The sequence below is a fragment of the Notamacropus eugenii genome, chromosome X (genome assembly GCF_028372415.1).
Source record: "Notamacropus eugenii isolate mMacEug1 chromosome X, mMacEug1.pri_v2, whole genome shotgun sequence".
In the NCBI taxonomy this organism is placed as follows: Eukaryota; Metazoa; Chordata; class Mammalia; order Diprotodontia; family Macropodidae; genus Notamacropus; species Notamacropus eugenii.
This window is the reverse complement of record NC_092879.1, coordinates 4,468,674-4,487,022: the sequence shown is the minus strand read 5'-3', so window position 1 is coordinate 4,487,022 and position 18,349 is coordinate 4,468,674. Positions and strand designations below refer to the sequence as shown.

The 18,349-nt window shown below is 39.1% G+C and overlaps 1 pseudogene; it reads right to left on the bottom strand.

The window, feature by feature from the left end:
- Nucleotides 1-687: 687 nt before the first annotated feature.
- On the bottom strand, nt 688-3,417 carry LOC140515831 (putative phospholipase B-like 2 pseudogene; annotated as a pseudogene).
- Between the last annotated feature and the right edge of the window lie 14,932 nt (nt 3,418-18,349).

The following is an 18,349-nucleotide window of genomic DNA, read 5'->3' as shown; positions in this document are numbered from 1 at the left end:
CCCAGAGAAATCCAACGTTCCCAAATCTCCAAGTCCAGGGTTTCAGGGGAAGGTCTGACGTAGTTTTGTGGTCATTTGTCTTTTCCAAATTTGTTCCTGCAGGGCAGTTCAGTGAAGGAGACAGACACCGTGAACGTGGGAGGAATGAACCAGAGGGTCATCTCTAGCTCCTCCACCACCATGTCTGGGGGGATGGTGTTCAGTCTCAGTAAACAAAGAGGTAAGTGTGAGGTGCCCAGAAAGGGACAGAGGAAGGTAGAAGTCTGCTTCCTCAGTGAGACAGGTCTGGGGAGGCAGGAAGCAAGCTACTCAGAGTCCAGTATATCCTTGAGGGTTTCATCCCAGAAACCTCCTCCCCTTTCTTCCTTCTCCAGGAAGGCCACCTTGACTTGGGAACAGGATACTTAGAGGCTGCATTCGGGGACTCAGGAGGGAATGGGAAGAATGAGGCTGGGACACTGGTGGTCCCCTAAGGCCCTCGGGGCCCTTTGCACAAGGCACGTGGCTCAAGAGCCAATGAAGCAGCAGAGAGTGGAGGGAACTCAGCCCTCTGGGCCTAGAAGGCATTTTCCTTGGGGTTCCAGGGTCAGCCGGACAAACAGGCAGTCAGGGGATATGAGGAAGAGAGGAAGAGCCAAGTTCTAAGGTCACTGTGGTCAAGGGTACTAGGGTGGTAGGGAGAGGGCTTCACTCCCAGGAGACCTTGATGGAGAAAACTTCCAGAGGTCTGGATGGCTCATGTGTAACAGCTTGTCAAAGGGTGAGGAGCTCCACTGGAACGGGTTACTGAATGCAATTAAGTGGAAGTTTCTTAACAACTCATATGAAGTAACCTTCATATGGATGCCCCCATGATATCTCTGAGACAGAGCAGAAAAGAAGTATGTCCCATTAGCTAGGTTGAGGTCTGCGTGGGTCGAGATGGCATTCTCCCTATTCTATGTAGGTTTGCAGTCCTTACACTGGAACCGTCGATCATTGGGAAAGTTGTTGAACATCATCAGCCTGATCATGGAGTCCATATCGTGCACCAGTGACTAATTCTGTTCAAAGACCCAGGCTCGGGGTCTATTCTTGCATGAGAACAAGTCCCCAAACTGCTTCCCCAGGTCAGACATTCTACTGGCATTGAACACCGAATCAAAATGCAGTAAGTTCTAACTGGCCCAATAGCCCTTCTCATACAGCTCCTGAGTCTTGTCAAACACCACCAACAGACTCGAAATCTCCTCAAGAATAGTGAGCAAGCCATTCATGTGCTTGAAGTTTCCAGAAATGAAACCACTGTAATCTACAATCATCAACTGGTTATTGTAAGTGCCGTTGTTGAATTTCTTAAAGATGGCAAACCACGTTGGAGCCATCCTGGGCCAGTCAGTTGGCCAAAATATTACGTAGCCACTCAAGAACGCTGTTCTGAGGCTTAACTTACTTCCACAGCTCCGCGTTGCTGTTGCCAGTGGTCGTGTCTATATTCACCAACTCACTGCAAGATATAGAAGACATCACAGGAGAAGATGGTGACAGGGTAGGAGGAGAAAAATTGCTTGTTCTCAGGGTTCAGGGGTGACACACCTTTGGGCAGTGTCCGGAAACGGAAGTCGTATTTCTTTTTTTTTTTTTTTTTTGAAGACAGCTGATAGATATCCTTTAATGTGTGGAAAACAAACAATAGGCAATGAATTAGCTTGGAATTTTTCTTCAGGAGTAAATCATGGGATGATAGAGCTGAAAGGGACCTTATAGACATCTAGTTCAGTCCCCTTGGTCAACAAATGAGGAAACTGAAATCAGAGAAGTTAAATATATAGGGAAACATAAAGTTAGTTGACTTTCTGTTAGTGTATCATCTCAACAGTTCTCCAGTGATAGTGATTTTATTTGAGAGGCAGATTTTGGAGAAATTAAGAATAGATTCTACCTCCACCTGTTAGAATACCTAGTTTTTTGTTTTTTGTCTTTTTTTATTATTTTTTAATGTTTAACAATCACTGCCATACAATTGAGATTTTATCCCCCCCACACCTACCCCTCACTACCCCCCTCCCTCCCCACGACTGCATACAGTTCTGTATAGGTTCTACATATACTTTCCTACTGAGTATATTTTCACTATAGTCATGCTATGTAGTCAGACTAAAATAAATGAAAGAAATCATATAACAAATCAAAACATGATACACAAACACATACACATACACAAACGTGATCTGCTACATTCTGTGAATGGGAAGTCGTATTTCTTGATGATGTGAAGCATGTGCTGGTAGGAATTCCAAGTACTGTGGGACACCAGACGCTCACTGTTGTTGGGCAGCAGCTTGATGAGGGCTGAGCAGGATCCCAAGCCCATGACCCACCTCTGATCCCTTTTGTTCAGGGCCGGCTCCAGGTCCTCCAAATGGACTGACAGCTGGAACAAGAGGAAGTCAAAGGGAGTGATAGTGAAATTCTTAGATGGGAAAGCTATGCGTCCTTGATAGCTGTCCTCCAATCCCTTCAGATGCAGGAAAACAAGCTCCACCTGGTGCCAGTACTCGACATCCTTGCCAGATGCAATCTGCTTCTGCATCCAAATCAGGTTCAGCTCAATGGACTTCTTCAGTTTCTCAGTGTCACACTTGAAGGGGCTACAGTAATCTATCACCGTGTTTATCCACTCCATGTAGATGAGCTCAACAGACACAGGTACCTCCCCTAACCTGGCTGCACAGGCCTTCAGGGCATCACTGAATTTCTCACTGGTAGCCAAATGCAAGAAGCCAAATCCACCCGTTCTCCCTGATGGTGTTGGTGAGGTTGGCCCAGGCAATGGCCCCAGTCTCCTAGCCCTGCACTACGTTGAGATGACCTATGGCCGAGTCCATCACCACCAAACTGGTCATGGAGGATGATCGCGGCAGCCAAGACTGAGGCAGACTCAGCGCCATCCCCAGCCTCAGCACCAGTCCCAGAGCAAAATAGCAGCCCTGATGTGAGTTTTTGTCTTTCTAAGACACACTTTGATCAAGGTTTTTTGTTTTTTTTTTTCCATAATGGCCTTTAAAGCAATCACCTTAAAATTTCAGCAATTTATGTTTAAACCGGATACTATCATTTTAAAGGCTATTTGTATAAGTAATGTTGGTAAATATTCTGACAGACAAAAATACCTCTCTATTTACTCTCTCCAGATTCTGAAAAATGAAACATAATCAGAAAAGAGATGAGACTACAAGCGATTAATTTACAAATTGGTATGAGTTGTTTCCTACAGTAGACCATTTGTTAACAGAGATGGGAGAACCTAGAACTCCATTCCGGGGATTCAATAAGCTTCTGTAAAAGTTTTTGTGGTTACTAAAAACAATTTAATGGATTTTTTAAAAAGGTATTTGTCCCACAAACTTCTTTTGCAGCTAGCAGTACGCAGTGCATATTCGATCTTTGAAGGGAGAATGTGAGTGGTTTGGAGCTCTTTGGTCTAGGAGACCATAACAGAATTGCAGCTAATCATGCAAAGGGTTATAATTGTGATAGGTAAATTAAAGAAGAAAATCCCTTGGGTTGAAATGAACTCTATAGACTGAGAAGGTTTAATAACAGCATGAGCAGTCTGGACTATGGTTGAAATGTAAAAGAAAGCTGGGTCGTCTGAGTAATGAGTTTGAAAGCTTCTGAAAAGAGAAAAAAAGTCTGGAGGGAAAATATGAAAGGTGTATAAGGAGTTTTGGGGACAAATAGAGGACGTATCCTGTACACAGCAGGTGGGCAACTGCTCCAAGCCCCTCCTGTTCCTGGACAGTTGATCCCGGTGCCCATGCCCAGGTTTCAGATCGTTTAAACATGTTGAGAAAGTGTCACCAAGTTTGATTTTAAGTAGAAAGACTGAGACTGGAAATTTGGTGGTTTGATTTCAAAGCCAATAGAGGGTTAGGAGAAATTTGATAAACAAGGTGTTCTTAAGTATAATAATTAGAATAAATTACTGTCACTTAAAATCTTTTGCAGTAGATTAGCTGGAAATAATAAAGCCCATAATATGAGGTGCTGGAAATAAATAGCCTTTGAGTAAACTATAATACTAAGTAATTGAAATTATAAATTGAGGTTCTAAATGGTAACATTTGGAAAATAGGTCCAGATGTAATTGGATTAATTCTGGTCACATTTTAAGTGGAATTCATTATTATCATTATTCCAAATCAGGAAACTTGTTAGTTTGGTGATTATAAGTCACGTTACCCAATGTCTGATATGTAATGCATATGAAGAAAAGAAACTAACGTTGTTTTGATAATTCATTATGTTAGAAATATTACTAGAAATGTAAACTCTTACTCATTTCTTTTGAGTTATGGATGTAAATATGGCATTAAAAAGTTTTAGAACTATAGTAGATAGTAATAACAGTTATCTGAGAAGTTGGCATAGAAAGGAACCTTTAAAAATGTCCGCAACTGTCAAAGTTAAAGTCTTAAAATCATACCAGTATGCTCACAGTTTTTTTTTTTATTAAAATTTATTTATTTGAGTTTTCAACATTCATTTCCACAAAATTTTGGGTTTCAAATTTTCTCCCCATTTCTCCCCTCCCCCCACTGCAAAACCCCGAGCATTCTAATTACCTCCATCACCAATCTGCCCTCCCGTCTAACATTCCTCCCTTCCCTTATCCCCATCTTCTCTTTTGGCCTGTAGGAAAAGATAACTTTCTATACCTCATTACCTGTATTTCTTATTTCCAAGTTGCAATAACAATGCTCAACAGTTGTTCCTAAAAGGTTGAGTTCCAACTTCTCTTCCTCCCTCCCTCCCCAACCATTCCCTTTGGGAAGGCAAGCAATTCAATATAGACCATGTCTGTGTAGTTTTGCAAAAGACTTCCATAATGGTCGTGTTGTGTAAGACTAACTATATTTCTCTCCATCCTGTCCTGCCCCCCATTTCTTCTATTCTCACTTTTGATCCTATCCCTCCCCACGTGTGTTGACTTCCAACTGCTCCCTATTCGCACTGCCCTCCCTTGCATCACCCCTCCCACCCTACATATCCCCTTCTCACTTTTGCTGTATTGTAAGATAGGTTCTCATATGAAAATGAGTGTGCTTTTCATTCTTTCCTTTAGTGGAAATGTAATGAGGGTAAGCTTCATATTTTTTCTCTCACCTCCCCTCTTTTTCCCTCCACTGAAAAGTCTTTTACTTGCCTCTTTTATGAGAGATAATTTGCCCCATTCCATTTCTCCCTTTCTCCTCCCAATATATTTCTCTCTCACCCCTTAATTTCATTTTTAAGACATGATCCTATCCTATTCAATTCACCCTGTGCTCTCTGTCTCTGTCTCTGTCTCTATGTATTTGTGTGTGTGTGTGTGTGTGTGTGTGTGTGTGTGTGTGTGTGTGTGTAATCCCACCAACTACCCAGATACTGAAAAAAGTTTCAGGAGTTACAAATATTGTCTTTCCATGTAGGAATGTAAATAGTTCAACTTTAGTAAGTCCCTTATGATTTCTCTTTGCTGTTTACCTTTTTATGCTTCTCTTCATTCTTGTGTTTGAAAGTCAAATTTTCTTTTCAGCTCTGGTCTTTTCATCAAGAATGCTTGAAAGTCCTGTATTTTATTGGAAGACCATTTTTTCACCTGAAGTATTATACTCAGTTTTGCTGGGTAGGTAATTATTGGTTTTAGTCCTAGTTCCTTCGACTTCTGGAATAACATATTCAATGCCCTTCAGTCCCTTAATGTAGAAGCTGCTAGATCTTGTGTTATCCTGATTGTATTTCCACAATACTTGAATTGTTTCTTTCTAGCTGCTTGAAATATTTTCTCCTTGACCTGGGAACTCTGGAATTTGGCCACAATGTTCCTAGAAATTTCTCTTTTTGGATCTCCTTCAGGAGGTGATCAGTGGATTCCTTCAATATTTATTTTGTCCCCTGGTTCTAAAATATCAGGGCAGTTTTCCTTGATAATTTCATGAAAGATGATGTCGAGGCTTTTTTTTATCATGGCTTTCAGGTAGTCCTATAGTTTTTAAATTGTCTCTCCTGGATCTATTTTCCAGGTCAGTTGTTTTTCCAATGAAATATTTCACATTATCTTCCATTTTTTCATTCCTTTGGTTTATTTTTGTGATTTCTTGGTTTCTCATAACGTCATTAGCCTCCATCTGTTCCATTCTAACTTTTAAAGAACTCTTTTCTTCAGTGAGCTTCTGAACCTCCTTTTCCATTTGACTAAGTCTGCTTTTTAAAGCATTCTTCTCTTCATTGACTTTTTGAACCTCTTTTTCCAACTGAGTTAGCCTATTTTTCAAGGTGTTATTTTCTTCGGCATTTTTGGGTCTCCTTTAGAAAGGTTTTCATGCTTTTCTTACATCTCTCTCATTTCTCTTGCCAATTTTTCCTCCACCTCTCTTACTTGATTTTCAAAATACTTTTTGAGCTCTTCCATGGCCTGAGACCACTGAATATTTATTTTGGATGTTTGGGATACAGAAGCCTTGACTTTCATGGCTTTCCCTGATGGTAAGCGTTGTTCTTGCTCATTCCGAAAGAATGGGAGAAGATATCTGCTCACAAAGAAAGTAAGGTTCTGTAGTCTTATTTTTTCCCTTTTTTGGGCATTTTCTCAACCAGTTACTTGACTTTTGGGTCCTTTGTCAAGAGTAGGGTATACTCTGGGAATCTGTAAGATCTCTGTTCCTCCAAGGTGGCACAATCAAGCGTGTACACTGGTCTGGGAATAGGCAGAGATTTTTGTGCCCGGATTATTTGCAGTTTCCTCTCCACAGCCACCTGGCCTCCAGTTCCACCACCATTCAGTGTGAGATACAGATCACCTCCCTCAGGGCCTCTATACGGGCAGAGGTAATAATCAGCTCCTCAGTGCTCCCAGAAGTTTTACAATCCAACAATGGATGCAGGCTGCTGTGGCAACTGCTGCCACCTTCCCAATGTGTCTTCTGTGGGCTGCTGCCTAAGGCCAGAGCTATGGGAAGGCCCTTCTCCCTTTCTGGCCAGCTGAAAAAAACTGTCACTAACCTTTTGCGCCTGTGGGTTGAAAGATCTGCAAACCTGCTGCTACCGGGACTGGGGATTCCACGACTGGAGATTCCGCCCCCGAGGGCTGTTCTCAAGCCATGCACCCCACGGCCAAGGCTGGGATGGGTTTTGCTCCACGTCTGGTGCAACAGACATTTTCCTTGGGCCTTTCAGCTCACCTTGGGCTGGAAATCTCCTCCATTCTATTGTTCTTCACTTCTGGTGCTCCAACATTTGTCGAGAGATCCTCTCTACAGGTGTTTTATGGGCTGTGTGGGGAGAGCCTGCATCTGTGTGTTTTTCTACTCCGCCATCTTGGCTCTGCTGCCCTGCTCACGGTTTAAAGTAACATTGAGTTCTTGCTTTTGTGGCAGATTGACAAATGAATAGAGTGTCAATATTTGAAGACTGCAACATTTAACCCTATGCTCAGGTTGAAGTACAGTGATTGAATTTTAGTGAAGACCTAGACATTTCTGAGGAAAACATTTTTATTACTTAAAAAAATACAAATTAAATGTTGGTCTCTAACCATTGGACAATACTGGTCTCATAAAGGTTTTTTTTTTTTTTTTAGTTTTAGCTTTATTTTCCTCTGTGTAAAATTAGATAAAGCTTCCTGGTGGACAAGTGGTGGGGAAATTGAAAAGAACTTGTAACCGTGAGCACAATCTGCAGTCACGTACAAAACATGATCAAAGTCATTACTCTCAGTTTTCCTTATGAGATGAGGCCTGTGTGTGCTCACATCCCCATCAATGTTGTTATTCAAGAGAATGGCTCAGTTGTTGAAATCGGAACCTTCTTTGGTGAAAAATATATCCTAAAAGTGCACATGAGACCAGGTGTTGCTTGTGCTTTTGCTCAAGCCCCAAAAGATGAGTTAATTCTTGAAGGAAATGATACTGAAATTGTTTCAAACTGAGCTAAACTGATTCAAAAGGCCCCCCAGTCAAAAAAAGAATAGCAGAAAATTTTTGGATGGCATCTCTGTTTCTGAGAAAGGCACAATGCATCATGCTGATGAAGAAGTTGGAAAAGGTAAAGCAAGAGATGGGGCTTTGGTGTGTGTCAAGTGACAAGATGACTTAGTAAGATAATGTATAAAGCATTTTGAAAAAACCTTGAAGCAATATATAAATACCAAAGTATTTAGATAACTGTATATTGTATTATATAGACAAGATTGTTATATTTTGCCATGGCTTTCTCGGTTTCCTTCACTGATCTGCAAATGTTTCCCATTTGTATTGCTCTGTGTCAGTTGTATAAGATATTTTTTTCTTTCTACAGATGCCAAAGGCCATCTGAGGAGTCAACACTTACTCAGATGTAAAAATGAAAATTTCTTTGTCCAAAAAAAAAAAGAAACTCAATGATATGTGTTGAGCAAAAGCTAAAAAATAATTTATAGTTAGTTAGTCTATTCCTTTGATACTCATAATTTTCTTTTTGGTTTATTTCTGTCTTCCATTCATCTGAACTTTAATTCTAAGGGTTTTTTTTTGAACAATAAAAAAATTCTTTTTGGTTTGCTTATAAAAGAAGAAGTTTGCAAATTTTCGTTTGTGCTGTATGTTTTTAGAATGCAATTAATAAAGTTGGCTATTATACTGATTTTTATAACTTTCATATTTTGCCTTGCTTGAAGTCCTGGTGTATCTTTTGAAAGTGATTATCGCTAGCATCCTCAATTAGTTTCCACCTACCTTTCTATTAATTGTGTTGTCTTATAGAAAATTGTGTAAATAAAAAGTGAAACATATGCTGTAATCGTTTAATATTTTCCACTACAGAATTCCACCTAAAATGATATAGATATTGAAAGAAAAGCTCACCTTAGTCAAATTATAGCCTTCTGGTTTTGAGGAGACTACAAAATTGATATTTCCAATTTTAAGTGTTTAGAAAGTGACCAGAAATACCAGAAATATATATGCTTTTCTCTCCCTCCTTCTTCTCAGTAATTGATGCAATTAATATTTTAGCGACAAGTGCATAATTTCATCATCTGTGTACACTCCATGACTGGATGTGTAAATTAAGCTGTAGGTGAAAACAGCAAACCACCTGCTTCTTAAGGGCAAATAATTTGCTGCCGTTTTACTGACCAAATGATTCTCAAAAACAGTTTTGTTATCCCTTAGATAGAATAGCCAGTGTTATAAATACAATTTTTTTTTTATTTGGAGATACACTTTATCCATAAAAGCCATTTCAGTTTTAAATTGTCTTATTCTATTGCTGCGTACTTAATATTTGAATTTTGCTTACTGGTCTGAAACAGAATCTGTGATGTAAAAACATATCAAGGATTTTAAATTTCATTACTAATAAGCTTACTAAGTCATGCAGCAATGTAAACTATTTAAAAATGACAAATCCTGGAAGGGATGAGGGAAAAATAGGCACACTAATGAATTGTTGGTGGAGAAATAAACTGATCCAATCATTCTGGAAAACAATTTGCAAGTATGCCAAAAGGTTCACAGAATTGTGTATATCCTTTGATCAAACAATATCACTACTAGATCTGTATCCCAGAGAGAAGGAAAAGAGTCGAAAAAAGGACATACATGTAAAAAAACTATTTATATCAGCTCTTTTTCTGGTGACAGAGAATTGGAAATTGGGGGGATGCTCAAGAAATGATGAGGGAGTGGTTTCAGAAATAAATAGAAATATGACAAGGTTTACATTAATGCAACTTGAAGTCAGAACTGGGAGATCATTGTACACAGTAACAGCAGTTTTGTAATGATGATTAATGTAATGATCCAAGACATTTCCAAAGGCCTCATGATGAAAATTGCTAACCACCTCCAGAGAGAGAACTGATGAACTGTAGTGCAAACTGAAGTATAAATTTCTCACTTTTTTCATTTTTTTTTGCAGTATGATTAATATGGAAATGTTTTGTGTGATATGGCATGTACAGTTGTTATATTGTTTGCCTTCTCAGTGGGTGAGAGACGGTGGGGGAAGGAGGGAAAAAAAATTTGGAACTCAAAAAAAAATATTTTTCACTTTAAAGAAAGTTATGTTAAAAATATATAAATAATATTTTCTGAAAACCCTAGGTGACTTTGATCCTTGGCCTCCCATTAGTTCACCATAGGCATGCTTCTGAGTTTTCTGGGGACCTTATTTCTGTCCTTTCACTTCCCATGAATACTCTCTTCAAATTACACTTTAGGATAAATTTCCTGAATCACTGTGGTGACTATATTTGGTGGCCATATTTCTCCCCCTTTTTACCCCACCTGACACTTATGGTCACTGGGATACGAAAGGTGTCTCTATTGTTATACGATTCTAGGAATCTTTAATAGTTTTGATAGATACATGGGAAACAATCTAATAAAAAGAGAGTTGTGTTTCTATCATGTCGGATGCTTTCCTTCACAGAAAATAAACAACATAAGTGAAGGAGGATCTTGTATTATCTGGAGAAGGAATTGGTCAAACCACTGAAGAAAATTCCATGCAGAAAGTCTATGGAGTCACGTATAGTCAGACAACACTGAATGACTGAACAAAAACAGCATCTTACGTTCTCAGCATTCCTGCATCAATGGTGTGACAGTAAAAATGCAATCTGCTGTAGAGCATTACTTTTGAAAGTTCAATATTTTCATCAGTGATGCTCATTTGCATACCATTCTTATATTTTTTTTAATTTAGCTCTTTATGCACCTGTCTTCTAATTATATATCTCTGTATCTGTCTGTCTGACTGTTTAGCGTTTCTATTTAGGCATCCTCAGGTTGGGCTCACAAATACTGTGGCAATTACCTCTCACAGCTCAGTAAGTAGTCGTGTAACGAAGACTAGGTTCTTTTCTATAGGGATTGGGTCTGGTCAGGGTGGGGGTAATTTTTTAAAGTGTTTACTAGCTCATTAAATCCCCATCCCCTTGAAACTCAGTCATCAAATTGTAACCAGGAAATTAGCACATAGTTCCCAAATCTGTGACATAATTCCAAAAGGGGATGGGGAATTGAAAAACAAAATGTATTCAATGTAAAATATGAATGCGTATCATTCCTATACACATAACAAAAGCAAAACATTACAAATAACCTTGAGTGTGCAGAATAGGATGCAGCAGCTTAACTTGTAGCAACTGGTAGGAAGGTGATATTTAAACTTCATCAGGAAGATGGCGAAGTGAAAGCAACGACTCACCCAAGCTCCTGGAAAAACTCCTCTGGATATCTCTGGGGGGAGAGTCTGACCAGACTTTGGAGGTATAGAATCCAGTGGGTGACGGACTTTGACGGATTCGGAGCCCAGGTTAGACTGGAGGGTCCACGGGAGGGATATGTTCCGAGGGGGTAAGACCCCGGCGCACAGCGCAGAGCGTTCGGCTCGACAAGGCAGAGGGGACCTGAGGGGCCCGAGAGTGGCGGGCGAGACAAGCGGAGCAGGAGATAAGCCAGGCCGAGCCGATGAGAGCCGCTGAGTGCCAGATATCAGCGCAGCAGCCCTTAAAACCTTCAGCCTGAAGACTGGACTTCGGTGGGTCAGCCACTTGAACTTCCAGGAGTTGGGATGGCGGAGTGATCAGTAAGTGCTCTCTCCTCCCCCCTGATGACCGTGAGGGAACCATAAGATTCTTCCCCAGATTAATCCTGGATCAGCGGGAAGAGTAGAAGGGAGCGGATGGTCTCACAACACCGGAGGCTGGAAAAGTGGCAAGGGGGAATTCTTCCTACTGTGGCGGAGGCGATCTGGAGGGACAGACGACCCAGGGCAGAGAAAATTCGCACTGAGACCCAGGCAAGCCTCACAGCCGGGAGACAAGCCCCAGGAGGGGCGGGAACACGCATTAACTTCTAGGCATACCCCAGCCCTCCAGGGGAAAAGGGAAGACAATAGGGAAGTTGGGATCACCATCCCCTGACCTTGCCTTTGCCTCAAGTCAGCTGAGGAGATCTCCTGAGACCAGACTACCCCTCCCACACACCCAACAAGCTAACCCCAGGGTTGATCTGGGAAACAACAACAACAACAACAACAAAAAGCCTGCTTTCAGCCTAGACACACAGCACCCCAACTTAAAAGATCTGTATCTTCTGACTGAAAGAACCAAAAGCTACAACACTCACCCAACATCATGAATCGGAAAAAGCAGACGAAAAGTGAAAAAACCATAGAATCTTTCTATGGGGATAAGGACCAAAACACAAACACCAAAGAGGTCAGAGCTGAGACTGTACTTTCATCTGAAACCTCAGATGGGACTATGAATTTCTCGCAAGCACAACTAGATTACCTGGAACGTCTGAAGAAGGATATAAAAGAAAAACTGGCCAATGATTTTAAAATTATAAAAAAAGAATTCACTGATGAGAACATCACTCTGAAAAGGAAAATTGAAGAAATAGAAGAGGAAGTTCAAAAATTAACTGAAGAGAATAACTCCCTAAAAGGAAGAGTTAATCAAATGGAAAAGGAAACCCAAAACCTAATTGGGAAAATTGAACAGATGGAAAAGGAAACCCAAAACCTAACTGGGAAAATTGGTCTAATGGAAAAAGAAATACAAAAATTAAATGGAGAAAATAGCTCCTTAAAGGGAAAAATTGGTTAGATGAAAAAGGAAATGCAAAAGCTAACGGAAGAAAACAATACGATGAAGATTAGAATTGGGCAAGTAGAAACTAATGACTCAATGAGGCAGCAAGAATCAGTCAAACAAAATCTAAAGAACGAAAAGATAGAAGAAAATGTAAAATATTTAATTGGAACAACAACTGACCTGGAAAATAGATCCAGGAGAGAAAATTTAAGAATTATTGGCCTGCCAGAAACCCATGATCAAGAAAAGAGTCTGGACAACATCTTCCAGGAAATCATCAAGGAAAACTGCCCAGAAGTACTACACTCAGAGGGCAAAATAGTCATCAAAAGAATCCACCGTTCCCCTGCCGAAAGGGATCCCAAACTCAAAACCCCAAGAAATATCTTTGCCAAATTCCAGAGCTATCAAGTGGAGGAGAAAATACTACAAGCAGCCAGAAAGAAACAATTCAAATATCAAGGACACACAGTCAGGATCACACACGACCTTGCAGCTTCTACATTAAAAGATCGAAAGAACTGGAACCCAATATTCTGTAAGGCAAAGGAGTTGGGACTTCAACCAAGGATCAGCTACCCAGCAAAGTTCAGCATAACATTTCAGGCAAGGAGAAAGTCATTCAACGAAATAAGGGAATTCCAGAGCTTCCTGACCAAAACACCAGAACTCAATAGACAATTTGATCTTCAAATGCAGGTCTCCAGAGAATCATAAAAAGGTAAACAGAGGGGGAAAAAACAAAAACAAAAACTTGCTACTCAATTAGGGCAAACTGTTTACCTCCCTATAAGGGAAGATGATACCTGTTAATCATTTTTTTTCTTTTTTTTGTAATGTTTAACAATCACTGCCATACAATTGCGATTTTATCCCTCCCCACCTACTCCCCACTACCCCCCTCCCTCCCCACGACTGCATACAATTCTGTATAGATTCTACATATACTTTCCTATTGAGTATATTTTCATTATAGTCATGCTATATAGTCAGACTAAGATAAATGAAAGAAATCGTATAACAAATCAGAACATCATACACATACACATACACATACACAAACATGATTTGCTACAATATGTGAGTGACTTCCATATTTCTCTCTCTGAGTGTGGCAGGCATTATTGCCTTGAGATCCTCCACTGGGATTTTTTTTTTTTTTTTGGTAAGAAGTTCTTGTGTTATTACAAAAATCTAAGTCCACCAGAAAAAACTCTCACACACTGTGGTTGTTGCTGTGCATAAAGTTCTCCTGGTTCTGCTCCTTTCACTCAGCATCAGGTCATATAAGTCCTTCCAGGCCTCTCTGAAGTCTTCTTGTTCATCATTTCTTATGGCACAATAGTACTCCATTACATTCATATACCATAATTTATTCAGCCATTCCCCAACTGATGCACATCCCCTTGACTTCCAGTTTTTGGCAACTACATAGAGTGCTGCTATAAATATTTTTGTACATGTGGGACCCTTTCCCATTTTTATGATCTCTTGGGGATACAGTCCTAGTAGCGATATTGCTGGGTCAAAGGGTATGCACATTTTTGTAGCCCTTTGGGCATAGTTCCAAATTGCTCTCCAGAATGGTTGGATGCGCTCGCAGCTCCACCAACAATGAATTAGTGTTCCAACTTTCCCACATCCTCTCCAGCATTTATCATTTTCTTGTTCTGTCATGTTTGCCAATCTTATAGGTGTGATGTGGTACCTCAGAGTTGTTTTGATTTGCATCTCTCTAACCAATAGTGATTTAGAGCATTTTTTCATATGATTATAGATAGCTTTAATTTCTTCCTCTGAAAATTGCCTGTTCATATCCTTTGACCATTTATCAATTGGGGAATGACTTGTATGATTATACATTTGGATCAGTTCTCTATATATTCTAGATACCTGTTAATCTTGAGAACTGTGCAGCTATTATGATAAAAGGGATATATGTAGAGGGAACGGGCATAAAGTAAATGATGTCATGTCAAAAATATGATTTAAGTATGAGAAGGGAAAGTAATAGGAGGTGTGGAAAGGGGAAAGCAGAAAATGGCAAATTATATCACAGGAAGAAGTACAAAACTATAGTAGAGGGAAGGAGGGGAGGGAGATGAGCATTGTTTGAGAGGTACTCTCATCTGATTTGATCAAAGGAGGGAACAATAATCTTAAGTAGATAATCCTAACTATATAGGTAGTAGGAGGGGAAGGGGGAAGAAACGGGAGGGTGGCTAAAAGGGAGGAAAGAAGCAATAAGAGTAAAGGGGAGTAAAAGGGAGGGGGGCTAAAAGAAGGAGGGGAAGGCTGCAGGAGGAGGGGGAGAAAAGTGAATACTATTGAGGAGGGGAAGGGAGACGGGAGAGCTAAAAGCACAAATGGTGGGAAAGAGGTTGGAGGGAAATACACAGATTGTAATCATAACTGTGAATGTGAATGGAATGAACTCTCCCATAAAACGGAGACGGATAGCAGAATGGATTAAAAGCCATAATCCAACAATATGCTGCTTACAAGAAACACATTTGAAACGGGGGGATACACATAGGATAAAGGTCAAAGGATGGAGCAGAATATATTGTGCTTCAGCTCATGTAAGAAAGGCAGGAGTAGCAATCCTAATCTCAGACAAAGCGAAAGCAGAAATAGATCTAATCAAAAGGGATAAGGATGGAATCTATATCCTGCTAAAAGGCACCATAGACAATGAAGCAATATCATTACTAAACATGTATGCTCCAAGCGGTATAGCATCCAGATTCGTAGAGGAGAGGTTGGGGGAGTTGAAGGAAGAAATTGATAGCAAAACTATACTAGTGGGGGACCTCAACCTCCCCCTCTCTGAACTCGATAAATCTAACCTCAAAATAAACAAGAAAGAGGTTAAGGAGGTAAATAAAACGCTGGATAAGGTAGATATGATAGATCTTTGGAGAAAATTAAATGGGAGTAGAAAGGAATATACCTTTTTCTCAGCCGTACATGGAACATTTAGAAAAATTGACCATGTACTAGGACATAAAAATCTCACAATCCAGTGCAGAAAGGTAGAGATAATCAATGCATCCTTTTTAGATCATAATGCATTAAAAATTACATGTAATAAAAGGCCGTGGAAAGAGAAACCAAAAATCAATTGGAAACTAAATAATCTAATTCTAAAGAAGGGTTGGGTTAAAGAAGAAATCATAGAAACAATCAACAATTTCATTCAAGAGAATGACAATAGTGAGACAACATACCAAAACTTATGGGATACTGCAAAAGCAGTTATTAGGGGAAGTTTTATATCTTTGAATGTTTACATAAATAAAATAGAGAAAGAGGAGATCAATGACTTGGGCTTGCAATTGAAAAAGCTAGAAAAAGAACAAATTGAAAATCCCCAAGTAAATACCAAATTAGAAATAATGAAAACCAAAGGAGAGATTAATAAAATTGAAATAAAGAAAACTATTGAATTAATAAATAAAACCAATAGTTGGTTTTATGAAAAAAGCTAATAAAATTGATAAACCTTTGGTCAATCTGATTAAAAAAAAGCAAGAAGAAAACCAAATTACTAATATTAAAAATGAAAGGGGTGAACTCACCTCCAATGAGGGGGAAATTAAAACAATAATTAGAAACTACTTTGCCCAACTTTATGCCCACAAATTCGATAATCTAAATGAGATGGATGAATACTTTAAAAAATACAAATTGCCCAGATTAACAGAAGAGGAAGTTGAATACTTAAACAACCCCATCTCAGAAAAAGAAATTGAACAAGCCATCAATGAACTCCCTAGGAAAAAATCTCCAGGGCCAGATGGATTCACAAGTGAATTCTATCAAACATTTAAAGAACAGTTAATTCCAATACTACATACACTATTTTTGAAAATCGGGGAAGAAGGAGTCCTCCCAAATTCTTTCTATGATACAAATATGGTTTTGATACCCAAACCAGGAAGAGACAAAACAGAGAAAGAAAATTATAGACCAATTTCCCTAAGGAATACAGATGCAAAAATTTTAAATAAGATTTTAGCAAAACGAATACAGCATCTTATCACGAGATTAATACATTATGATCAGGTAGGATTCATACCAGGACTACAGGGCTGGTTCAATATTAGGAAAACTATTAGCATTATCGATCACATCAACAACAAAGCTAACAAAAACCACATGATTATCTCAATAGATGCAGAAAAAGCTTTTGACAAAATACAACATCCATTCCTACTAAAAACGTTGGAGAACGTAGGAATAAAGGGAACTTTCCATAAAATAATAAGCAGTATCTATCTAAAACCTTCAGCAAGCATTATATGCAATGGGGATAAGCTAGATGCATTCCCAATAAGATCAGGGGTGAAACAAGGTTGTCCATTATCACCACCATTATTCAATATGGTACTAGAAATGTTAGCTGTAGCAATTAGACAAGATAAAGATATTCAAGGAATAAGAATAGCCAAAGAAGAAACTAAGTTATCACTCTTTGCAGACGATATGATGATTTACCTAGAGAATCCCAGAGATTCAAGTAAAAAATTACTTGAATTAATAAACAATTTTGGCAAAGTTGCAGGTTACAAAATAAACCCACACAAATCTTCTGCGTTCCTATATATTAGCAACAAAGTCCAACAGCAAGAGATAGAAAGAGAAATCCCATTTAAAGCTAGAGTAGACAGTATAAAATACTTAGGAGTCTACCTGCCAAAACAAACCCAGGGATTATATGAACACAATTACAAGACTCTTTTTGCACAAATAAAGTCAGACTTAAGTAAGTGGAAAAACATTAGTTGCTCATGGGTAGGCCGTGCTAATATAATAAAAATGACAATTCTACCCAAATTAATATACTTATTTAGTGCCATACCAATTAAACTATCAGACAATTACTTTCTAGAGCTGGATAAAATAATATCAAAATTCATTTGGAAAAACAAAAGGTCCAGAATATCAAAGGGACTAATGAAAAGAAATGCTTGGGAAGGTGGCCTAGCGCTACCAGACCTCAAACTCTACTATAAAGCAGTAATTATCAAAACCACTTGGTATTGGCTAAGAAACAGAGAGGTAGACAAGTGGAATAGACTTGGCACTCAAGATGCAGTAGGCAAGCAATGTAGAAACCTTCTGTTTGATAAACCCAAGGACCCCAGCTTCTGGGATAAGAACTCATTGTTTGACAAAAATTGCTGGGAAAACTGGATAACAGTGTGGCGGAAATTAGGCATAGACCCATACCTGACACCGTACACAAGAATAAAGTCCAAATGGGTACATGATTTAGGTGTAAAGATTGATACCATGAATAAACTGGAGAAGCAAGGAATAGTGTATTTATCAGATCTATGGAGAAGGGAAGAATTCTTTAGTAAACGAGAGATAGAAAGCATTATGAAATGTAAAATGGATAACTTTGATTACATTAAACTGAGAAGTTTTTGCACAACCAAACCCAATGCAACCAAAATCCGGAGGGATGTAGTAAATTGGGAAAGAATTTTTACAGCTAAGCTCGGGGATAAAGGCCTCATTTCTAGAATATATAGAGAACTGACCCAAATGTATAATCATACAACTCATTCCCCAATTGATAAATGGTCAAAGGATATGAACAGGCAATTTTCAGAAGAAGAAATTAAAGCTATCTATAATCATATGAAAAAATGCTCTAAATCACTATTGGTTAGAGAGATGCAAATCAAAACAACTCTGAGGTACCACATCACACCTATAAGATTGGCA